Here is a 9,137-nt window from a genome sequence, read left to right on the forward strand (position 1 = left end):
TACATGCCATTATGTTTATATGACTCAACTAAGACCTTATCTTTCAATAGGTATATGACATTGTTTTTACAAGATTCAACCAAAACCATATCTCTCGATAGGTACATGACATTTTTTCTGTACAATTTAACAAAAACCCTATCTTTTGATAGGTATATAACATTGTTTTTATATGATTCAACCAAAATTCTATCTCTTGAATGGTACATGAAATTGTTTTTATAAGATTCAACCAAAACCATATCTCTTGATAGGTATATGACAACATTTTTATACAATTTAACCAAAACCCTATCTCTCGATAGGTAAATTACATTGTTTTATAAGATTCAACAAAAACCCTATCTCTCAATAGGTACATGACATCATTTTAATATGATTCAACCAAAACCCTATCTTTCGATAGGTATATGAGATTGTTTTTATATGATTCAACCAAAACCCTATCTCTCGATAGGTAAATGACATTGTTTTTATAAGATTCAACAAAACCCTATCTCTCAATAGGTACATGACATCGTTTTTATACAATTATAGCAAAACTCTATCTCTTAATAGGTACATTACATAATTTTATACAATTTCACCAAAAAAATCTATCTCTCAATAGATAAATGACATCATTTTCATAAAATTCAAACAAAACACTATCTATCGATAAGTACATGACATTGTTTTTATATGATTCAAGCAAAACCCTATCTCTCGATTGGTACATGACATTGTTTTATACGATTCAAACAAAAACTCTATCTCTCGATAGGTACATTAGATCGTTTTCATACGATTAAAACAAAACTCTATCTCTCGATAGGTAAATGACATCGTTTTTATATGATTCAACCAAAACCCTATCTCTTGATAGTTACATGACATCATTTTATATGAATCAACCAATAACCCTAACTCTCAATAGGTATATGACTTTGTTTTTGTACGATTCAACAAAAACCCTATCTCTCGATAAGTATATGACATTGTTTTATATTATTCAACTAAAAACACTATCTCTCGATAGGAACATGACATCATTTTTATAAGATTCAACTAAAACCCTATCTCTCGATAGGTACATGAAATCATTTTTATAAGATTCAACAAAAACCTTATCTCTCCTTAAGTGCATGACATTGTTTTTATATGATTCAACTAAAACCTTATCTCTCGATAGGTATATGCCATTGTTTTTTATAAGATTGAACTAAAACTCTATCTCTCGATAGGTACATTAGATCGTTTTCATACGATTCAACCAAAACCCTATCTCTCGATAGGTACATGATATCGTTTTTTTACTATTCAACACATAACCTTATCTCTTGATAGATACATGATATCGTTTTATATGATTCAACCAAAAACACTATCTCTCAAAGGTACATGACATCGTTTTCATACAATTCAATTAAAACACTATTTCTCGAAAGGTTATTGGCATCATTTTTATATGATTCAACCAAAACCCTATCTCTTGATACGTACATGACATCATTTTATACAATTCAAAAAAAACTTTATATCTCGATAGGTACATTACATCGTTTTTATACGATTCAACCAAAACTCTATCTCTAGATAAGTATATATATAATATCGTTTTATATGATTCAGCCTAAAACTTTATCTCTCGATAGGAACATTACATCGTTTTTATAAGATTTAACCAAAAGCCTATCTCTCGATATGTACAAGCCATTTTGTTTATATGATTCAACTAAAACCTTATCTCTCAATAGATATATGACATTGTTTTTAAAAGATTCAACGAAAACCATATCTCTCGATAGGTACATGACATTTTTTCTACACATTTGAACCAAAACGCTATTTCTCAATAGGTATATAACATCGTATTTTTATGATTCAACCAAAACCCTATCTCTCGATAGGTACATAACATCGTTATTATATGATTCAACCAAAACTCTATCTCTTGATAGGTACATGACTACGTTTTTATACAATTTAACCAAAACCCTATCTCTCGATAGGTACATTACATCGTTTTCTACGACTCAACCAAAAACACTATATCACGATAGGTACATAACACTGTTTTCATACAATTCAACCAAAATTTATCTCTCAACTGGTACATAACATCATTTTAATATGATTCAATCAAAACCCTATCTCTCGATAGGTATATGAGATTGTTTTTATATTATTCAACCAAAACCCTATCTCTCAATAGATAAATGACATTGTTTTTCTAAGATTCAACCAAAACCCTATCACTCGATATGTACATGACATCGTTTTTATACAATTCAACTAAAACCCTATCTCTCGATGGATACATTATATTGTTTTATACGATTTAACCAAAAACACTATCTCTCGATAGGTACATGACATCGTTTACATATAATTCAACCAAAACATTATCTATCGATAGGTACATGACATCGTTTTTATATAATTCAACCAAAACTCTATCTCTCTCGATAGGTACATGACATTGTTTTATATGATTCAAAGAAAAACTCTATCTCTCGACAGGTACATTAGATCGTTTTCAAACGATTCAAAACAAACCCTATCTCTCGATAGGTACATGATATCATTTTTATATGGTTTAACCAAAATCCTATCTCTTGATAGTAAATGACATAATTTTATATGATTCAACCAAAACTCTATCTCTCGATAAGTATATATGACATCTTTTTATATTATTCAACTAAAAACTCTATTTCTTGACATGAACATGACATCATTTTTATAAAATTCAACCAAATCTCTATCTCTACATAGGTACATGAAATCTTTTTTATAAGATTTAACCAAAATCCTATCTCTCGATAAGTACATGACATTGTTTTTATATAATTCAACCAAAACCTTATCTTTAGATAGGTATATGACATTATTTTTATAAGATTAAACCAAAACACTATCTCTCAATAGGTACATGACTTCTTTTTTATACAATTTAACCAAAACCCTATCTCTCGATAGGTACATTACATCGTTTTCTACGACTCAACCAAAAACACTATATCTCGATAGGTACATAAAATTGTTTTCATACAATTCAACCAAAACATTATCTCTCAACTGGTACATAACATCATTTTAATATGATTCAATCAAAACCCTATCTCTCGATAGGTATATTTCAACAAAACCCTATCTCTCAATAGATAAATGACATTGTTTTTCTAAGATTCAACCAAAACCCTATCACTCGATATGTACATGACATCGTTTTTATACAATTCAACTAAAACCCTATCTCTCGATGGATACATTATATTGTTTTATACGATTTAACCAAAAACACTATCTCTCGATAGGTACATGACATCGTTTACATATAATTCAACCAAAACATTATCTATCGATAGGTACATGACATCGTTTTCATATAATTCAACCAAAACCCTATCTCACTCGATAGGTACATGACATTGTTTTATATGATTCAAAGAAAAACTCTATCTCTCGACAGGTACATTAGATCGTTTTCAAACGATTCAAACCAAACCCTATCTCTCGATAGGTACATGATATCATTTTTATATGGTTTAACCAAAATCCTATCTCTTGATAGTAAATGACTTAATTTTATATGATTCAACCAAAACCCTATCTCTCGATAAGTATATGACATCTTTTTATATTATTCAACTAAAAACTCTATTTCTTGACATGAACATAACATCATTTTTATAAAATTCAACCAAATCTCTATCTCTACATAGGTACATGAAATCTTTTTTATAAGATTTAACCAAAATCCTATCTCTCGATAAGTACATGACATTGTTTTTATATGATTCAACCAAAATCTTATCTTTAGATAAGTATATGACATTATTTTTATAAGATTAAACCAAAACACTATCTCTTAATAGGTACATGACTTCGTTTTTATACAATTCAACAAAAAACTCTATCTCTTGATAGGAACATGACTTCTTTTTATATGATTCAAATAAAAACTCTATATCTCGATAGGTACATTAGATCGTTTTCATGCGATTCAAACAAAACCCTATCTCTCGAAAGGTACATGACATTGTTTTTATATGATTCAACAAAAACTCTATCTCTCGATAGTTACAAAATATCATTTTATATGATTCAACCAAAAACCGTATCTCTCGATAGGTATATGACATCGTTTTAATACGATTTAACCAAAACCCTAAATCTCCAAAGATACATTACATCATTTTTATACGATTCAACCAAAACCCTATCTTTATAGATAAGTATATAACATTGTTTTATATGATTCAACACAAAACTTTATCTCTTGATAGGAACATTACATCGTTTTTATAAGATAAAAACAAAACCCTATCTCTTGATAAGTACATGCCATTATGTTTATATGATTCAACAAAATCTTATCTCTCAATAGGTATATGACATTGTTTTTAGAAGATTCAACCAAAACCATATCTCTCGATAGGTACATGACATTTTTCTATACAATTTAACTAAAACCCTATCTTTTGATAGGTATATAACATTATTTTTATATGATTCAACAAAACCCTATATCTGCATATGTACATTAAATCATTTTTATAAGATTCAACCAAAATCCTATCTTTTAAATGGTACATGAAATTGTTTTTATACGATTCAAACAAAACCATATCTCTTAATAGGTACATGACAACATTTTTATATAATTTAACCAAAACCCTTTCTCTCGATAGGTAAATTACATTGTTTTATAAGATTTAACCAAAAACACTATCTCTCCATATGTACATGACATCGTTCTAATATGATTCAATCAAAACCCTATCTTTCGATAGGTATATGAGATTGTTTTTATATGATTCAACCAAAACCCTATCTCTCGATAGGTAAATGACATTGTTTTTATAAGATTCAACAAAAACCCTATCTCTCAATAGGTACATGACATCATTTTTATACAATTATATCAAAACTCAATCACTCGATAGGTACATTACATCATTTTATACAATTTAACCAAACAATCTATCTCTCAATAGATACATGACATGTTTTCATAAAATTCAAACAAAACACTATCTATCGATTGGTACATGACATTGTTTTTATATGATTCTGTTAGACTTTAAATTATGACCGAGCCTTTCGAGTTCTTTAATTCAAGAAACAAGTTCTTGAATGTAGGGACCAGGGATAGAATTCAATTCTCAAGCACAGCAGAGATAGAATGAGATGAGAATTCGAGGTTAAGGAGAGAAGAGCCAAAGGGGAGAAGAGAAATACCACTAGATTACACCTAGCGGTCCAAGAATGGGAAGGAGGGCCGAGAGATAACTTAGAGCACCGAGTTCCAGAAATATTCAATTCATAGCCCCAAAAAGTGGGGTGAGCATCACCATTTAAAGAGGCTGGTTTACCCAAAAGTATTCGGTTACAACAAACATCCAAGATAACATAATTCGATTTCAAGAGAAATAAGAGAAAGTAAACAAAACAGAATTATTCCATAAAAAACATAAACTGGTCCATATGCACACTTGGGCCGAGAGACGGGTGCATAAAATATTTTAGGACCGAGGTTTTTGATGAGCAGACCGTAACATAATCTCCCCCTTCGAGGTTCGTCGCCCTCGACGAAAAGAACGTGGTCTGGTCAGCCTCTAGTATGCATCTTCAACTTCAAAACTATTGCTTCGGTCGGGCTTCTGCACATTCAGCAAGGATCGCAGCATAAGACCGTATTTTCTCAAAAAACATTCGGCAGAATCGCTTCAGTAGTGGAACTGGCCGGGTCCTTGCCGTCTTTTGCGCTGCCGGGTCGCTTGCCACTCCGCCCATGTTTGGAAATTCTGTGCACCCAAGGTCGAGTTTTTCAGTGTTTAGAGCTGGCCTTGGTTGCTGCAATGTCCCCAGCGCTTGTTGCAAAAATAATTTCTTCCAACTTCGATTAAACTCCATACTTGGCTCAAAAATCCAGGCCAAGTCTTTTTCCCGAACCAACATAACAGCAGCATCGAATGAGCCATAGCTTCTAATTAGATCGTTAGGAATATCTTCCAAGGTCATTGCCGCGAGTGAAACAGTTTGGCCTTCGGGTTTACTCTTTACTTGCATTTTGGCAGCAACAATATATTCATCTAAGGTCTTTTCCAGCTGGTTTCCATGCATCAAACTGGCCTGCGACCGAGGAATCCCTTTTAGGACCGTGGTTCTGTCTTGCTTTTCATAGGATAGGGTTAATTTTTCAAAGTCCCAAGAAGACGGGCCTAGAGTAATCAGCCATTCAATTCCCAATACAATATCATATCCGTCCTTGGAAATTACCTTCATTTCTGTTTGGTATTCATTGCCTTCCATCGACAACTTGAAGTCCTTGCAAACACTAGAACATAACACATTAGACCCATCGACCACTCTAACCGATTGCACCTGGGTTGCTATGCTTTTGTGGTCTATTTTCTCCAAAATCCTGTTATTGATAAAATTGTGGGTGCTGCCTGTATCGATCAAGATCACCACCGGCAGATTCCCAACTTTGCCAAGAATCTGGAGCGTTTGGAAAGCTTTAGACCCGGTCAAGGCATGTAAAGATATGGCTGGTTCATCCCTTGGGCCGAGCAATGAAGGTAGATCATCCAAAACAGGTTCTTGGTCGGGTTCTTGATCTTCTTGATTGGCCGAGACCATGAATAACTTTGATTTACACCTATGGTTTGGTTTCCATTTTTCATTGCAAGAGTAGCATAGGCCCTTCTTTCGCTTTTCATCCATTGAGGCTGGGTCTAATTGCTTAATATGGCCCTGGTTTGCATTTGAAGAGGACCCATATGATGAATTCTTGAAGTCGGTATTGGTGCTCGGCCAACCTGTGTTGATATTGGATGGCGTGGGCAGCAATGATGCTTCAGCGTTGTACAAGTTACCACTGCTCATTAAGGACTGATATGTTGCTTCTTGGACTTTAGCCATGGCTATTGCTTCGTTTAATGAATCTGGGAATCGCAACCTGATGTAGTTCGCAATCTCTTCCCTTAGACCGGACAAGTAGCAATCTATGACATATTCTCTTGGCATGCTGTAGTGTTTTTGAGAGATCGACATGTATCGCAGATTATATTCTTGAACCGACCCAACCTGTTTTAAATTCATCAGTTGTCTCATTGGTGTGTCATGTATAGATGGCCTGAATTAAGTCATAAGGTCTCTTTTGAACACGTCCCAAGATAAGGCTTCCATATGATTTCGGTTTTGAAGATATGACCCGTACCACATTCTTGCTTCGCTAGAAAAATGAATGAGGGCGATTTCTAATTTAGTGGCATCCTTAGTTTTGTCCACCCTGAAAAATTGCTCGGCAGATATTAGCCAGCCCTCGACATCCGACCCATCAAACCGAGGAAAATCGACTTTGGTTAGCCGAGTAGGAGGAGCATAGTGTTGGTCGCGGTTCTGGCCAGGGTGCGGGGGCCTAAATGGTGAAGGACCGTGGCAAGAATTGTCATCATAGGGTCTGTGGCGGGGTTCTTGCACATTTCCAGATGCCCCGCTCTCAAAGGCCGCCATTCTTTCTTCAGCCGCATCAAATCGTCGGTCTATGGCAGCTTGCATCGCAGCTGTTTGTTGGGACAGGTTTTGAATGAGGGCCTTGAGCGCATCCATTTCTGATTGCTGGCGAGTTTCTACCATGTTGAGAATCGGCCAGCTCTGATACCAAGATGTTAGACTTTAAATTATGACCGAGCCTTTCGAGTTGTTTAATTCAAGAAACAAGTTCTTGATTGTAGGGACCAGGGATAGAATTCAATTCTCAAGCGCAGCGGACATAGAATGAGATGAGAATTCGAGGTTAAGGAGAGAAGAGCCAAAGGGGAGAAGAGAAATACCACTAGATTACACCTAGCGGTCCAAGAAGGGGAAGGAGGGCCGAGAGATAACTTAGAGCACCAAGTTCCAAAAATATTCAATTCATAGCCCCAAAAAGTGGGGTGGGCATCACCATTTAAAGAGGCTGGTTTACCCAAAAATATTTGGTTACAACAAACTTCCAAGATAATAGAATTCGGTTTCAAGAGAAATAAGAGAGAAAGTAAACAAAACAGAATTATTCCATAAAAACCATAAACTGGCCCATATGCACACTTGGGCCGAGAGACGGGTGCATAAAATATTTTAGGACCGAGGTTTTTGATGAGCAGACCGTAACAGATTCAAACAAAACTCTATCTCTCGATAGGTACATTAGATCGTTTTCAAACAATTCAAACAAAACCCTATCTCTCGATAGGTACATGACATCATTTTTATATGGTTTAACCAAAATCCTATCTCTTGATAGTAAATGACATAATTTTATACGATTCAACCAAAACCCTATCTCTCGATAAGTATATGACATCTTTTTATATTATTCAACTAAAAACTCTATTTCTTGACATGAACATGACATCATTTTTATAAGATTCATCCAAATCTCTATCTCTACATAGGTACATGAAATCTTTTTTTATAAGATTTAACCAAAATCCTATCTCTCGATAAGTACATGACATTGTTTTTATATGATTCAATCAAAACCTTATCTCTAGATAGGTATATGACATTATTTTTATAAGATTAAACCAAAACACTATCTCTCAATAGGTACATGACTTCGTTTTTATACAATTCAACAAAAAACTCTATCTCTTGATAGGAACATGACTTCTTTTTATATGATTCAAATAAAAACTCTATATCTCGATAGGTATATGACATCGTTTTTATACGATTTAACCAAAACCCTAAATCTCCAAAGATACATTACATCGTTTTTATATGATTCAACCAAAACCCTTTCTTTAGATGAGTATATAACATTGTTTTATATGATTCAACCAAAAACATTATCTCTTGATAGGAACATTACATCGTTTTTATAAGATAAAACCAAACCCCCCCAAAATTTCGCGCCTAGAGAGAGAAAGTGAAATTTTTTGCGCTAAACTCCCTCCGGCTCCCACGGTTCGTCGTTCACCGCCGGCGGGATTCAGGCGTCGGAATCGTTATTGCTTCCTCTCTTCGTGCTCGTCTCTTCTCCCTCATCAATCTGACCAAAGGAATCACAATAATAATGGATGAATCGATCGGAATACTAATTTCAAGAAAATGGTAACTGTTCGTCAAAATCGTCGATCGCGACTGGTTTCTCCCTGGAA

This window comes from Impatiens glandulifera, chromosome 2 (assembly GCF_907164915.1).
Source record: "Impatiens glandulifera chromosome 2, dImpGla2.1, whole genome shotgun sequence".
In the NCBI taxonomy this organism is placed as follows: Eukaryota; Viridiplantae; Streptophyta; class Magnoliopsida; order Ericales; family Balsaminaceae; genus Impatiens; species Impatiens glandulifera.